We start from the raw sequence: 16,772 nt of genomic DNA on the forward strand, positions 1-16,772 counted from the left end.
AAGCGCTGTAATAGTTGGATTTTTTAGGCAAGGAATGAAGGAGAGGTCGAAAAGGGAGCAGTCTGTTAAAATAGCAGAAGAGTAGTGCATTGTGAAACAGTAAAGAGTACCACAAGTGTGACAGAGGAAGATGAAGCATTATAAGATCGTTTTTGTTGTTAATATTAATGTATGAGAGAGTTCAACAGATTAGGTCATGGAAGTGTAAAAAAAAAAAAAAAGAAATCGAGGAAGACGAGGAGGAAGTTAAGAGGAAGAAGAAGTAGCAGAATCGGGAGAAGGTGAGCGTGTTGTTGTTGTTGTTGTTGGGTATATATATATATATATATATATATATATATATATATATATTTTTTTTTTTTTTTTTGAGATGAGAAAGATTAGTTGGGAGAATGGGGGATGTTTGGAAAGTGGGGAGGATGAAAATTGAAGGTAATGGGGAGAAAAAACAAACAAACAAACAAACAAAAAAAAAACGATCGAACACCGAGTGGAACCGGTAGGCCTCAAGCCTCGGACTAGGCCTCAAACACCAGGTAAGAACGTCGACATAAATACTCACAAAATAGCACGATTTTTGAAACAAAACCGAACTAGGAACACACATTAACATGTAGGTGAGAAAATTAAACAGTTAAAACGGGACAAATAACAACCGGAACTTAACTTTGAGGACGTCAGCAGGGAGCCCCGAAGGAGACCTCTTGCCACTCAAAACCGGAACCGAAAGTGAATGTTGAACTTTGTTTGAATGACATTGTTGCAGCATTGTTTAGTCTGCTTTATATTGCCACCACTGAAATAGATCTGCAGGAATTTGGACTCTTCATTTTGTCATGGCTGTAGACTGCCAATCTGATGATAAACCTGTCCCTGCACTTTGAATGTGGGCACGTAGCCAGATTCTCTGATCTCTTTTGTGGTGCCGAAAGATGTCATGTTGAAGCATGAGTTGTATCTTCTGATGTTGCTTTGGAAATGAGTTGCATTTGGAGTGTTGACTATCAACAATGTACGAAGGAAGAGGTTCACGAAGAGCATTCATTTGGGTCAGCCAAACCTTGCCGCTGTTGCAGCATATCCCTGGAGCTTCTTCTGACGATTTCATCTTTCCCTCCAGGACTGGTTCCTGGATGCAGCCATTCCTGTTGCATTTGCCTCTCATCTTCTTTCTTGGTCTTGAGGAGTTGAGGCTGCTCTGTATGCAGCTTTTGGTGCAGTGTTTTACTCTGCCAATCGTGGAGTGATGGGTCAGAAAAAAATGGCTCTGTAATCCATATTTAGAAAGCATGCTAATACGGCAAACAGTTTGGAAATCTGTCATTATCAACTTCCTTACTTTTGAAACTCACAAAGAGAAAGTACATATTAACCTTTCTAAGGCACCCACAATTCATATAAAACGAGAAGGGCACTCGGTAGAGCGCATACCTCTGCTACGTAATGCCTGATCCAGGAGACCATATCGGGCCCAATACATTTTTGAAATATCATGCGATACAATACTATATCAGTTTGGCCCTATCCTTCAATGGTGAAGAATCTCTTTATGAATTAAATAATTCTAGTATCCAGATCCGGATTCGGATCTTCATGAAAATCCAACCAATTCTTCCTTGTCACACACCCAACGTGTCCATCAAGTTTCATCCAAATCCATCCACAACTTTTTAAGATACTGATCTCTCAATGGTGAAGAATCACTGAAACAATTATAGTTGTCGGATCCAGATCCTCACAAAAATCTAATCAGTTCGTCCTTTTTACACACCCAACCTGTCCACAAAATTTCATTTGGATCCTTCCACAACGTTTTAAATACTCTGCACACAAACAGACAAACAGACAGAAAGGGGGTGAAAACATAACCTCCTTCACCTTCATTGGTGGAGGTAATAACCAATTGCTTTAGAAACAGTTGTGACAAAGGAAAACGCGATCACTCTTTATGCTGCTGAGGTTAAAAGTTAAAACCTACTCTAGTCCAATTGCCGGAGAAGTAACCTTGTTGTCCTCAAAAGTGTATGGTTTTATGGTGGTTTCTTGTTCACAGACATGCATAGACAAAATTAAGCTTGGTTGCCCGGATGGCAACCATGGGGGAATCTGTTATGTTTGCGCAAATACAAGATGGCCGTCATCGACCGGGCTGAAAATATAACTTTTTAGGTAATGAACTTAAAATTACACGAGACATCTTTTCCATATAATTTTGGCACGAGGAATCGATATCTAAGTTTATTTTTGTGATTAGAAGTAAATTTGAGGTCAATGTTCGAGTTCCTGACAATTGTTTGCCGTGTGAGATACATTTTGAATGACAACAAGGTCACCATTCTGACAACTGGACGCTCACATACGACAATGCGAGTTACCAATTCATTGTTTTGTTTTTACAGATATGGCTGATTCAAGGTGCATTCTTCCCGTGTGTCATGGTGGAGGGAAATTGAAGAAATTCGCTGATCAAGGGATCAAGACATTGATCTCCTGTGCCAAAGCCCGTGGAGAAGAAGAGCTTCGTGCAAAACTACAGGACATTGTTGATGGTGGTGGTGATGCTGTTCGCATAGAATGTCACAAAGGATGCTACTGTACTTACACATCAAAACAAAAAATTGAGAGACTTCGTAAATCACAGAAAAGAAAAGCTGAAAGATGATTGTGTTGCAGTGACAACAAGATCTCGCACACAGGCAACAGGCAGTGGTGTGTTTGTTTACAAACGTGACTGCATTTTTTGTGGCAAAGAATGTTTACCTGTTGATGACAAACATCCAGAAAGATGGGATCGTGTTCGTCAGTGCATGACTAAAGAACGTTTTGACAAGGAAGGTAATCCCATCCCAACTATGAAAGATGTCATCATTAATGCTGCTGAGCAACGTAATGATGAAGTAGCCAGAACGGTCAAGTTACATATTGGATATTTGGTTGATCTCCCTGCGGCTGAGTGCAAATACCATGTACGCTGTTATAACAGTTTCATGACAGTCCCTCAATATGCTGATTTGCCAACTGGTGTTGCAGAAGAAAGTGGCCGAAAGAACGTCATAGATCGCATGAATTGTGACAGGTCAAAGATGTGGAATAGCGTTGAACTGCATTCCCTGTACTGTGATCTTGGTGGCAAACTCACTTGACGTGATATGTTTATCAAACTAACAGACTGCATGAGTAAGGACGTTATGTTAGTTCGGGTAGATGGATGTGCTACCATTGTTGGTTTCTGTGAGTCCATTGCTAACCATCTGAAAATGGTTAAAGTGGATGATGCAGATGAGAGGAGCATTGATTCTGTGGGAAGGCAGATCAAGATGGAGGCAAGTACAACAGTGTCAATTATGACCTCTCAGAATTTACACAAGCCAACACAATCAAGGCAACAAGCCCAACTTTACTGAGGTTGATTTCAGACTTAGTGTCTGGTGGTGAAATGACCAAGAAATCTCTAAGCCTGAGCCAGTCAATTCAAAGTCATGTTACAGGTACCAGAAATCAGACAACATCAGGACTGGCTGTCAAACTACTGCACCGCCATGGCAGTTCTGATCTTCTAAAGCTCCTTCATGAACATGGGTTCACAACATCATATGATGAGGTCCTGAGATTCAGGAAATCCGCTGCTCATTATCTCGGTGACAATGCTCAGCTTCTCCACCAATTCATGGGTTTGAGTAGAACTGTTGGCGTGATTTTTTCCTGGTTTGATAATCTTGATCTGCAAGTGTTCACGCCTAATGGTCGGCGCACTACTCATGTCCTCTCACATGAATTTCAGCAACCCCATCCTGCAGGCATTCTTGAGTATGGGCATGCTCACCCAGGGAAGAGCGACCTTATTATCCCACGACTGTCTAAGAAAGCTGCCCAGTCTAGAAAAAGCAGCAGCTCATCAGGGAGCCTTCCTCTGCAGCACTACACTGGGCCATCGAAAGTGAACTCCCTGGCTGTGGATGCAACCTCTGGATTCTCATACCAAGAAGTGTGTGCCTGGCAAGCTAGTTTAGCTGCTGCACAGGAAAAGGACATGAAGTGGCTACACACAGTCAGCACACAGGTGAACGCCATGGAATGGGGTGGGTTCAACAACCAAGAAGCATTCACCAGTCATGCAGAAAAAAAGCCAGCAAGTAGCTACATGATCGGACCCCTTATTGATGCCAAAGCTTCTCATCCAGACACTGTAGTGACTTCACTGGAGTATCTTCAGTAGTCATTAACTGATATGGGAATGACTTATGTCCACATCTCTGTGGATCTCCAGCTCAACATGGTGGCTTGCCAAATCAAGTGACATGATGTTGATCGCTTTAAAAATGTGAATCTGAGGCCTGGGATAATGCACACTGTGCAGTCCTTCTGTGGTTGCATTGGCAAACTCATGCGTGAGTCTGGTGTTGAGACTCTCATCAGTTCAGCATTCCGGGGCCTGGCATGAATCATGAGTGGCAAGTCCTGGGTTCGATCAATTAGAGCCTTCCGGATGGTTTTGACTGCCCTTCTTATTTCCTTCTTCACCACCGGCCCCAAGACATTCCAGGAGTTGTGCAGCTACCTTGAGACATGCAGACAGCACCCAACTGGGAAGCACTGGGTTGATAACTTCATCAAGCCTACTCTGCTTGTTCATCAACTTCTGCGTAGTGAGAGGGAGGCAGACTTCCTGCTGCAACAGCTAACACTTGAATGCATGCTTCCCTACTTCTTTGTTGCTGGTCACCATCACTATGCCCATTACATCACCCATCACCTTCTGGAGATGCGCTATCTGGTGCCACCAGATGCCAAGTCAGAGCTCATATCAGGTGCTTTTGTGTGTCGTCACCAGGATGGCATTTGGAATGGTGTGAGCTCCGATCAGTTCGGTGAACAAACTGCTATTATAATTGGCAAGGGTGGCCTCAAGGGTATTACTCTTTCTCCAGAGATGGTAGCAGAGTCGATTGATTCCTTTCCTGTCACTGCCTACATCTCAGATACAATGGAGCACATCTACCCTGACTCCTCAAACTAGGACAATGAAGACCAAGTGAGAGAAAAGGACACAAGAATCGGACCACGTCACAAGGAGGAGGGGAAGAAGAGGAGAGAACTTGATGCAGATGATAGGCGCTGGATTTTACTTGAATTCTCGAATGTGTCTCATCCTCTTGAGAATCACTCACCAGATCTGTACAACATTGCCAATGGTCGAATTGCTCCCCGAGAAGCGGAAGTGAATGTTGAGGATTCGGTGGTTATAGGTCAGAAAATGGTTGCAGAGTTCCATGCATCCCTTCCAGGCGGATTCCATGCAACCATCTCATGCCCCATCAAGGCAATGGAGCACTTACAGAAAGGAGTGAAAATTGGGGACAAGACAATCTTTGATCTTGAAACCATCTTCCTCAGGCTGCTGACTATTGGACAGCAAAGACAAATGGAACTCTGACCTATCTTCCAGTTTGAGCTCTGCACAGTACCCCCCTCTCTAATTGATGAATATGGGTGCTTAAGGAAAGGCACCAAAGTACCACTGGCACACAAACTCTGTGTTCAGGCACAACAATCTCTGCTACCAGATGTTACCATTGTTGACGCGAGCCAACTTCTCCATCATATTGTCCTGTCTTTCAGGGGAACTGTGTCAGTCTTAGTTGAGTCCATCAAGACAAGGCTGTCTACCATTGCTGGTCAGAAGATCTTGGTCTTTGACAAATATTATGATGTTTCTGCAAAGGACCATGGATGAGTGAGGCATGCTGGCATTGGTTCCATCAACTATGACCTCACAATAAACACACCCCTTCCGAGTCGAGACGCCATCCTGAAAAACAAGCAGAACAAGTTGCAGCTGTCCAAGGTTTGAGTACCTATAACTTTGGTGAAGGAGTTACTGTGGAGAGCCGTAGCCATGGTGCGTTCAACCATGATGAAGCAGACATTACAATGATCTCACACCTGCTCATGGCTGCTGAATGTAATGCAAGAGTGATACGTATCCTCTCTGATGACACTGTTGTTTTTATATTGATGGTTTACTGGGTTTACCAGCGCAACATCCAGGCCACAGTGCAGATGGAAAGGTGGGATGGAGCATTTTGGGATATCAACACCACCTGTGACCAGCTTGGCCCCATGTGTCTGCAGCTTTTGGGAATGCACAACATCACTGGCTCAGATACCACGTCATACCCATACGGCAAGGGCAAAGTGTCAGCCCTGAAGACACTGAGAGCTGGCAACTTCCCTGGTTTGTACTCCGCACTTGGCGAGCTGAACGCAAGCCATGAACAGCTCATGGAAGCAGGGCGGACATTCTTCTGTGCCCTGTATGTTCAGCCAGAAGGTACCACGATGAGTGAGATGAGGTACTATATGTACACAAGGAAGTCTGGCAAGCCCTTCAAGCTCATGGCATTACCTCCAACTGAGATCAATCTCTTCCTACATAGTTTGCATGCACATCTACAGACAGTACTTGCAAAATTAGCTGATCAGCAGGCCCCACCTTAACTTGACATTACAAAATATGGATGGGACATCAGAGATGGAATCCCAGTGCCAGCAACTTCTGCTACTCCACCAACCCATTTGGACCTCATGGATGTTGTGCGGTGTGGATGCAAAGCAGAGGGAAGGCCTGCAGTACTGCAAGTTGCAGTTGTCACCATGCAAAGATCTCCTGCACGCTATTCTGCACTTGTGGTTGCAGTGAGAAGTGCTTAAACCCACACAAGACTGTGGAGGACAGTGAAAGTGAAGTGGAAGAAGGGAGTGTCGAAGCAGAACTGGAAAGAGAAGAGGATACGGAAGGGGACGAGTACAATGAATGACAATGAACAATACGTAAGTTGTCTACTAGGCTCTCTGTCCTCTGTTCCTAAGATGTCCAATATGATGACATGACAATGTGTATGCCTTCTGAATATCAACATACTGTTGTGAACCATTCATGACTTCACTTTTGCATTGTTGTTGCATAATTTTCAGCAGAAAATAGTCATGGACATTTCATGTGAACCTCTATTTATTCCTGAACGTAAAAAATAACCCCAAAATTGAATTCCCCATGTCAAAATCATATGGAAAAAGAGGTATTACACAGGATTATATGTTGACCGATTAAAAATTTAGCCCCATCGTCTGACCTGTAGCGGCCATCTTGAATTTATGCAAATTACAGGAGTTCCCCAAGGTGGCCACCCCGGCAACCAACCTGAATTTTATTAATGGACCCATGTTAGTCCAAAACAATCATAAAACCATACACTTTCCACATCAACAAGGTTGACAATGGAACACATAATAACGGCAAATGGACTTCGCCTGTTCCTCTTTCCTCGCCATACCAAGGTAATGTATCACCCGAGCGGCAATTCTGGATTTTATACGTTCCAGGCATACCCGACTCCATTAATTTGCATCAGCTAAATTTGGTTATTCACATTTAAAGGTAATGGTTGGTTTCCCGCGAAGCTTGTGAAGTTACTGGGTAAGTAGCCTGCACTCCTGCATGGCAAACACGGCCTGTTCCAGGTTCCGTATTAAATTCCACATGGATAAAGTACACGAAAAGGAGAACCACAAAGGCTTTCCTTTAAATATTGTTCTTAACATGTGGGAATCAAGTGAAAAATTCGTGAAAATCAATTTAAAAATATATCAAGCCACAGAGAACACAAAATGTAAGTCTATGCTTTTCACAGCTCAAAACAACATGGAGGAACTCCAAACACGAGGTCGATGGACATCATTTTTTATTTGTATCTATGTGACGTGGATAATTTTACGTGTATCTTTGTGATGGGAGTGTGTGTGTGTGTGTATATATATATATATATATATATATATATATATATATATATATATATATATATATATATATATATATATATATATATATATATATATATATATATATATATATATATATATATATATATATATACAGTGGGGAGAACAAGTATTTGATACACTGTTGATTTTGCAGGTTTTCCCACTTACAAAGCACGTAGAGGTCTGTAATTTTTTATCATAGGTACACTTCAACTGTGAAAGACGGAATCTAAAACAAAAATCCTGAAAATCACATTGTATGATTTTAAAATATTTAATTTGCATCTTATTGCATGAAATAAGTATTTGATACATCAGAAAAACAGAACTTAATATTTGGTACAGAAACCTTTGTTTGCAATTACAGAGATCAGACGTTTCCTGTAGTTCTTAACCAGGTTTGCACAGACTGCAGCAGGGATTTTGGCCCACTCCTCCATACAGATCTTCTCCAGATCCTTCAGGTTTCGGGGCTGTCGCTGGGCAACACAGACTTTCAGCTCCCTCCAAAGATTTTCTATTGGGTTCAGGTCTGGAGACCGGCTAGGTCACTCCAGGACCTTGAGATGCTTCTTACGGAGCCACTCCTTAGTTGCCCTGGCTGTGTGTTTCGGGTCGTTGTCATGCTGGAAGACCCAGCCACGCCCCATCTTCAATGCTCTTGTTGACGGAAGGAGGTTGTTGGAAAAGATCTCGCGATACATGGCCCCAACCATCCTCCCCTCAATACGGTGCAGTTGTCCTGTCCCCTTTGCAGAAAAGCATCCCCAAAGAATGATGTTTCCACCTCCATGCTTCACGGTTGGGATGGTGTTCTTGGGGTTGTACTCATCCTTCTTCTTCCTCCAAACACGGCGAGTGGAGTTTGAACCAAAAAGCTCTATTTTGGTCTCATCAGACCACATGACCTTCTCCCATTCCTCCTCTGGATCATCCAGATGGTCATTGGCAAACTTCAGACGGGCCTGGACATGTGCTGGCTTGAGCAGAGGGACCTTGCGTGCGCTGCAGGATTTTAATCCATGACGGCGTAGTGTGTTACTTGTGGTTTTCTTTGATACTGTGGTCCCAGCTCTCTTCAGGTCATTGACCAGGTCCTGCTATGTAGTTCTGGGCTGATCCCTCACCTTTCTCATGATCATTGAGGCTCCACGAGGTGAAATCTTGCATGGAGCCCCAGACCGAAGGAGATTGACTGTTATCTTGAACTTCTTCCATTTTCTAATAATTGCGCCAACAGTTGTTGCATTCTCACCAAGCTGCTTGCCTATTGTCCTGTCGCCCATCCCAGCCTTGTGCAAGTCTACAATTTTGTCCCTGATGTCCTTAGACAACTCTCTGGTCTTGCCCATTGTGGAGAGGTTGGAGTCTGATTGATTGAGTGTGGACAGCTGTCTTTTATGTAGATGACGAGTTCAAACAGGTACAGTTAATACAGGTAATGAGTGGAGAATGGGAGGGCTTCTTCAAGACAAAATGAACAAATCTGTGAGAGCCGGAATTCTTCCTGGTTGGTAGGTGATCAAATACTTATTTCATGCAATAAAATGCAAATTAATTATTTAAAAATCATACAATGTGATTTTCAGGATTTTTCTTTTAGATTCTGTCTTTCACAGCTGAAGTGTACCTAAGTAGGGTAAGAATACTGATTCTGGCTCACTTTTCCCCATGTAAATGAATGGGGGATTTTCAGCGATTCCCTTTTTTTTTCCCTAAAAATAAACCCCCTTTTTATCCCAAGGTATATTTATTTGTCTCCCCTTTTAACCTGGAGGTTGAACCTCATTGAATTGAACACCTGGGGGTTGAACAGCTCACTCATTGAACCTATAAAGATTTGTTCATTCTCAAATTCCTTCAATAGTTTAATTTTCTTTGCACAATAATCCCCATCTAAAATATTGACAAACAAAACATTTGAATCTTATATTTTTTAAGATACCCCTTTTGTGCCATTACGAAATGATAAACTTCTCTTAATGCTCTTGTTTGACCACCTCCTGAGCCACAGGTTATTTTTTTGTTAAGCCCCGCCCACTTTTCTTTAAGCCCCGCCCACTTTTGCTAAGCCCCGCCCACTTTTGCTAAGCCCCGCCTACTTTCCACAAGGTATTCAATAAGCCCCGTCCACTTTTCTTTAAGCCCCGCCCACTTTTGCTAAGCCCCGCCCACTTTCCACAAGGTATTCAATAAGCCCCGCCCACTTTTCTTTAAGCCCCGCCCACTTTCCACAAGGTATTCAATAAGCCCCGTCCACTTTTATTTAAGCCCCGCCCACTTTTGCTAAGCTCCACCCACTTTTGTGAGGTATTTTTCTAAGCCACGCCCACTTTTCTAAGCCTCGCCCACTTTGCTAAGCTCCGCCCACTTTTCATGAGGTATTTTTTCTAAGCCACGCCCACTTTTCTAAGCCCCGCCCACTTTGCTAAGCTCCGCCCACTTTTCATGAGGTATTTTTTCTAAGCCACGCCCACGTTTCTAAGCCCCGCCCACTTTGCTAAGCTCCGCCCACTTTTCATGAGGTATTTTTTCTAAGCCACGCCCACTTTTCTAAGCTCCGCCCACTTTGCTAAGCTCCGCCCACTTTTCATAAGGTATTTTTCCTAAGCCACGCCCACTTTTCCTAAGCCCCGCCTACTTTTGCTAAGCCCCGCCCACTCTTACATCATTTCCAGTTCATCTCTGACTCACATAGAAATCACTAGAAAATTACAGGATGTTATGGTTTTAAAAAATTTCCCAATGAAGGCTTGCCTAGGCTTGCCCAGGGAATTTCCAAAGGAAAGCACACCCACCAGTCTTTCTCTATAAAAGCTTCAAACCCAGGCTCCATTTTAAACATTTGTTTTTGCTGGCAATGGTGTGCTGTGTGCTTGCCTGGAACTCTCTGTCTTGTATGGAACTAAACCTTCAAGTTGATGAACTGGATTCAAACCTCTTATCTGTTGAGGTAAGATTTTTATTTTCCTATTTTCAAACTTTGATTGAAGCATACTCATTTAATAATTAAATAACTTAATTAATACATTATTATTTTCTCTCACAGGAAATTGTATCTGAAATGAAAATGAAAATACTGCTTTTGCTACAACTTGGAGCGAAATTGTTGACTTGGTTGAAGACCTTGTGAGCGACCAAGACCTTGAGTGGGATGACTTTGGTGTGCCTTGGAACTCTCTGTCTTGTATGGAACTAAACCTTCAAGTTGATGAACTGGATTCAAACCTCTTATCTGTTGAGGTAAGATTTTTATTTTCCTATTTTCAAACTTTGATTGAAGCATACTCATTTAATAATTAAATAACTTAATTAATACATTATTATTTTCTCTCACAGGAAATTGTGTCTGAAATACGAAATGAAAATACTGCTTTTGCTACAACTTGGGGCGAAATTGTTGGCTTGGTTGAAGACCTTATGAGCGACCAAGACCCACAGAACGAGTTCGTCCTTGATGACCCAACCAAAGAGTTATACCTTGGAGACCAGCAAAATCCTGAAAAAGAGTTTTACAGCAATAGTACTCATTGTGAGTTATCAAGACAATACCCACTGAACAAGTTATACGTTGATGAGCCAGAATACAAGTTTTACCTTGGAGACTCACAAATTTTGAAAAAATCAGCAAATGAGTTCTGCCTTGATGGTTTAAATAACTACCTTGGAGACTCAGGAAAAGGGTTCTGCCAAGATGGTTCTAAATATGGGAACTACCTTGGAGACTCACAAATTTTGAAAAAAATCAGTAAATGAGTTCTGCCTTGATGGTTTAAATAACTACTGTGGTGAATTAACGTGAATCAAGGGACATGACGCGGGATCACATGTTGTGCGTCTCGCGTATAAGGGGATGTCTCTCTGCGGCACGAGTGATTGTCCCCGGGGCATTGCTATTGACATCGGCTGTCCACTTGATGCTCGTTAACTGAAGGTGCTCATTGACTGGTGAGAATGGAGATTATATCGAACTCCGTGCTTACGCGGATTAGTCTGCAATGGTTAACTGCACATGTATACGTTTCTGCTTATGTACTCCTAGCTGAACCTGTATTTCCTGGTGTGTCCACAGAAGCGGCTCCAATCAAATGGAATAAAGCCTAAACTCTGAAGGTTCATCTCTCGCTCTCATTTCAATTTATTCCATTTGATTTTCTCGGCTCTCTCAACCAAAGATGGACAAGATCTACAAACCAGAGAGGTTCGACGCAGACCCAAACACGACTGACGCAGAAATGAAATGGTCACATTGGTTCTGCTCCTTCTCACACTATCTGACCATCATCGCGGAGGGAGCTGACAAATTTGCCGCTCTCGTGAATCATGTCTCGCCCGGCGTATACAGGCTCTTCTGCGGGTGCGACACTTACGAAGCAGCGATTGACGTACTGCAGGCGCTCTACGTGAAGCCCAAGAACGAGGTATACATACGACATCTTCTCAACACACGCAAGCAAGCAGCCGGGGAGACAATCGATCAGTTCCTGCAAGCTCTGAATCAGCTGGGAAAAGACGGCAGCTTCCGGGCCGTAAGCGCCGAGGAACACCGAAAGGAAGCGACACGGGAGGCATTCATCCAAGGACTCAGATCAGCCCACATACGGCAACGCTTACTAGAGAAAGCGCAACCCACTCTTGACAAGGTAGTCGATCAGGCTCGAGCGATGGATACGGCTCAGCAGCAATCTGAGTCATTTGGGACACCGATGCTGCTCATGAACGCTGCTACGATGGGAACCCAAGGAACCCCACTGGCACAGACTCAGCCAGACATGAGGGATGGAGAAACACCCGAGGAGCCGGATACCCAGACCTCGTCAAACTCCTCAGCAACTGCTCCGGTCGGTAAATGCTTCTTTTGTGGGTACAAAAGGCATCCTCGTCAAAAATGTCCAGCCAGAGATGCCACATGCATGAATTGCGACAAGAAAGGGCATTATGCCAGGGTATGTAAATCTACTCTAAGGAGGAATAAACCCACTTCTGCGGCTCTCTACTCGCAAAATAAATTGACTGCAGCCTCTCCGGGGAATCTATCCAAGGCTATCATCAACGTGCGAATTAACGGGCATATGGCTGAGGCACTGATTGATACCGGTAGCTCTGAAAGTTTCGTCAACAGCTCGCTAGTGAAGGGCAGGAAATGGGTAATCCACCCGACTGACAATACGGTATGCATGGCCGCCACCTCACTACAATCCCGCGTACGAGGGTACTGCAATGTTGAATTGGACGTAAAAGGGTACACGCATCGGGATGTAAAGGTGCTGGTGCTTCGTGATTTGTGCGCAGACGTAATTCTGGGTCATAATGTCCTCAAGCAGCACACGAGCATCGAAATACCCTTTGGAGGAAGCAAGCCTCGTCTAATTTTAAATGCGCTGACCACCGCGGAGGTGACGTGCCCCCAGCTGTTCGCTAACTTGTCGCCGGTCTGCAAACCGATAGCGATCAAATCGCGGCGATATACCACTGCTGACATGAATTTCATCACTTCAGAAACCAAGCGATTACTGGAGGAGGGAATTATAGAACCGAGCGATTCGCCATGGCGCGCACAGGTGTTAGTGACCAGCAGTCAGAACCATAAGAGACGGATGGTTGTCGATTATTCCCAAACGGTCAATCGCTTCACCCAACTCGACGCCTACCCCCTGCCGCGCATAGATGAGATGGTCGAACGCGTGGCCAATTATAAGGTATTCAGTACCATCGACTTGCGAAGCGCCTATCATCAAATTCCCATCCGAGAGGAAGACAAACCGTACACTGCATTCCAGGCAGGGCGGCGCCTCTACCAGTTCAGAAGGATACCATTCGGTGTCACGAATGGAGTAGCTTGCTTCCAACGGGTTATGGACGACATCATCTCAGATGAAAACCTCGAAGACACTTTTGTTTACGTGGATAATGTCACAGTGTGCGGTAGGGATCAGAGGGAACATGATAGGAATCTGGACAGATTCTTGAGCATTGCTGGAAAATATAATCTGACTCTCAACTACGAGAAATGCGTATTCTCGGCAAGGTCAATTGACCTTCTCGGCTACACGATAGCCAACGGCACAATTAAGCCTGATCCTGAGCGATTGCGCCCGCTCCGTGAGCTTCCACCACCTCAGGACTTGCAGACAATGCGCCGGGTGATCGGGATGTTCGCTTACTATGCAAGATGGATTTCGCAATACTCCGAGAAAATATATCCCCGAGTGCATTGCAAAAACTTTCCACCAGATGCCGCTGTCGTGAAAGCTTTCCACGATCTCAAGGATGATATCAGTAAGTCCGTGGTTTTATCGATCGACAGCTCGGTGCCCTTCGTGGTGGAAACCGACGCTTCAAATCACGCCATAGCTGCAACACTTAATCAGTCTGGGCGGCCGGTCGCTTTCTTCTCGAGAACTCTCTCTAGAAGCGAGCAGAGACACTCGGCAATAGAGAAGGAGGCGTACGCCATCGTCGAAGCGCTGCGTAAATGGAGACATTATTTACTGGGAAACCACTTCACGCTCGTTACGGACCAACGATCCGTGGCTTTCATGTTTGATGGGAAAAATAACGGGAAAATTAAGAATGAAAAAATTATGAGATGGCGGATAGACCTAGCCTGCTACAGGTACGACATTGTTTACCGGCCCGGGAAGGAAAACCCTGCTGCAGATACCTTCTCCCGGGTCTACAGTTCGGCAACAATCAGTCAGGCTTTGCAAGACCTCCATGTGTCTCTGTGCCACCCAGGGGTAACCAGGATGGCACATTTCGTACGCAGACAAAATCTTCCCTATTCTGTTGAAGATATTAAACAAATGAATGCTTCATGCCCTGTTTGTGCTGAACTAAAACCCAGATTCTTTGGCGCGGCATCTGGCAGACTGATCAAGGCTACTTCCCCCTTCGAGAGACTAAACATCGACTTCAAAGGGCCCCTGCCCACCGAGACAGACAACAGATACATATTCACCGTTGTTGATGAATATTCAAGGTTCCCTTTCGCGTTTCCGTGCTCGGATATGACCTCGGGCACTGTCGTAAAATGTCTGTCTGACGTCTTCGCTATGTTTGGGAGACCTTCGTACATACATTCAGACAGAGGGCCGTGTTTCATGTCGGCCGGGCTAAAACAATTCCTATTAGAGCACGGCATAGCAACTAGTCGAACGACGGGTTACAACCCACAGGGGAACGGGCAGGTGGAAAGGTATAATGGAGTTATTTGGAAAGCCATAACTCTGGCGCTGAAATCGAGAGGACTGGGCCCCGAGCGATGGGAGGTTGCTCTTCCTGACGCAATGAATTCCATACGCTCTTTGCTCTGCACGTCCACAAATGCCACTCCTCACGAACGTATGTTTACTCACCAACGACGTTATGTTGACAGTCAAACGGTGCCCAACTGGCTGACCCACCCCGGTACAGTGTTCATGAAACGCCCGGTACGACAAAGCAAGTATGAACCGCTGGTGGAGGGGGTCGAACTCATTGACACTAATCCAGAGTATGCTCATGTCAGGCTCCCGGATGGCAGGGAGACCACTGTGTCGGTTCGCCATCTGGCTCCCGCCGGTACTCCTCCCGCCGGTACACCACCTCCTGGCTCTCCTCCTTCTGACATTTCCCCCCAGGAACTCCGCCAGGCGACGGGGCTGCCGTGTTCCCCCCGAGGGCGATCGAGGAGTCATCCCCGGCACAAGTCGAGGCTCACCAAGAGGATCGGGAGTCTCCCTCAAGTGAAACTGCCGTTTACTCCCGGAGAGGTCGACGAATAAGGCCCCCTCGACGACTCAATCTGTAAAGGGGATTATCGGCATTCTCGCTGCTCATGCTCCTATATGCCCATTATATCATATATCGATGCTCATTTCCATGCTCCTACAACTCAAAATAATCACTGCTTGGCATGTATGCTCCTGTAGATCTATTAGTCCGCGTTGCTTGAAATGTATACTCCTATAGAGCTAAAGCAATCATGGTGTGTAAGATGGGCCCCTAGTTACATTTTAAAGGTGAGGAGAATGTGGTGAATTAACGTGAATCAAGGGACATGACGCGGGATCACATGTTGTGCGTCTCGCGTATAAGGGGATGTCTCTCTGCGGCACGAGTGATTGTCCCCGGGGCATTGCTATTGACATCGGCTGTCCACTTGATGCTCGTTAACTGAAGGTGCTCATTGACTGGTGAGAATGGAGATTATATCGAACTCCGTGCTTACGCGGATTAGTCTGCAATGGTTAACTGCACATGTATACGTTTCTGCTTATGTACTCCTAGCTGAACCTGTATTTCCTGGTGTGTCCACAGAAGCGGCTCCAATCAAATGGAATAAAGCCTAAACTCTGAAGGTTCATCTCTCGCTCTCATTTCAACTACCTTGGAGACTTGGAAAGTTGGGTTTATTTTGAAGACTTGAAATGCTACCACTCTTTGGGATTTAAACCTATCAAGAAAGTTCTTACTCCCTCTTTCTATGTCATCAAACCTGAAAGCCTTAAAAGACAGAATTGGAAGAAGAGAAAAAAAAAAAACGTAAAATATATATATATATATATATATATATATATATATATATATATATATATATATATATATATATATATATATATATATATATATATATATATATATATATATATATATATATATATATATATATATAAAGGTGGAAATCTCATTTTGAAAAAGACTGTGTTGGGTGAGGATTGAGTTGGGGTTTAGATTTTGAATGTGAGGGTTGGGGTTGAGATTTTGAATGTGAGGGTTGGGACACACACACACATACACATCAACAAACAAAAGTTAAGCCTTGACTATTTAGTTGAGGATTCTGTGTTTGGGGTTCACAGATCTAAGAACGTCCACCCCTTGACACACATTATATACTGTTATACACCTCGGACTTGGCCCTCGAGTGTCCACAACGGTGTATAGTAGGAGGGAGTGAAGCGCCAACC

General features: G+C 44.3%; 1 long non-coding RNA gene across 2 annotated transcripts; it reads left to right on the forward strand.

Annotated features, from left to right (window-relative positions):
- The first annotated feature begins 710 nt into the window (after positions 1-710).
- Positions 711-12,168, forward strand: LOC147033804 (uncharacterized). Of its 2 annotated transcripts, XR_015055450.1 has the most exons (4): positions 711-6,831; positions 10,871-11,064; positions 11,161-11,769; positions 11,894-12,168. It is a non-coding gene; the product is annotated as an uncharacterized LOC147033804 (long non-coding RNA). The 2 variants fall into 2 exon arrangements; XR_015055448.1 differs by having other exon boundaries at positions 11,161-12,168.
- The last annotated feature ends 4,604 nt before the right edge of the window (positions 12,169-16,772 follow it).

Source organism: Eptatretus burgeri, chromosome 1 (genome assembly GCF_056783735.1).
Source record: "Eptatretus burgeri isolate ZD-2024b chromosome 1, Ebu_testis_v1, whole genome shotgun sequence".
In the NCBI taxonomy this organism is placed as follows: domain Eukaryota; kingdom Metazoa; phylum Chordata; class Myxini; order Myxiniformes; family Myxinidae; genus Eptatretus; species Eptatretus burgeri.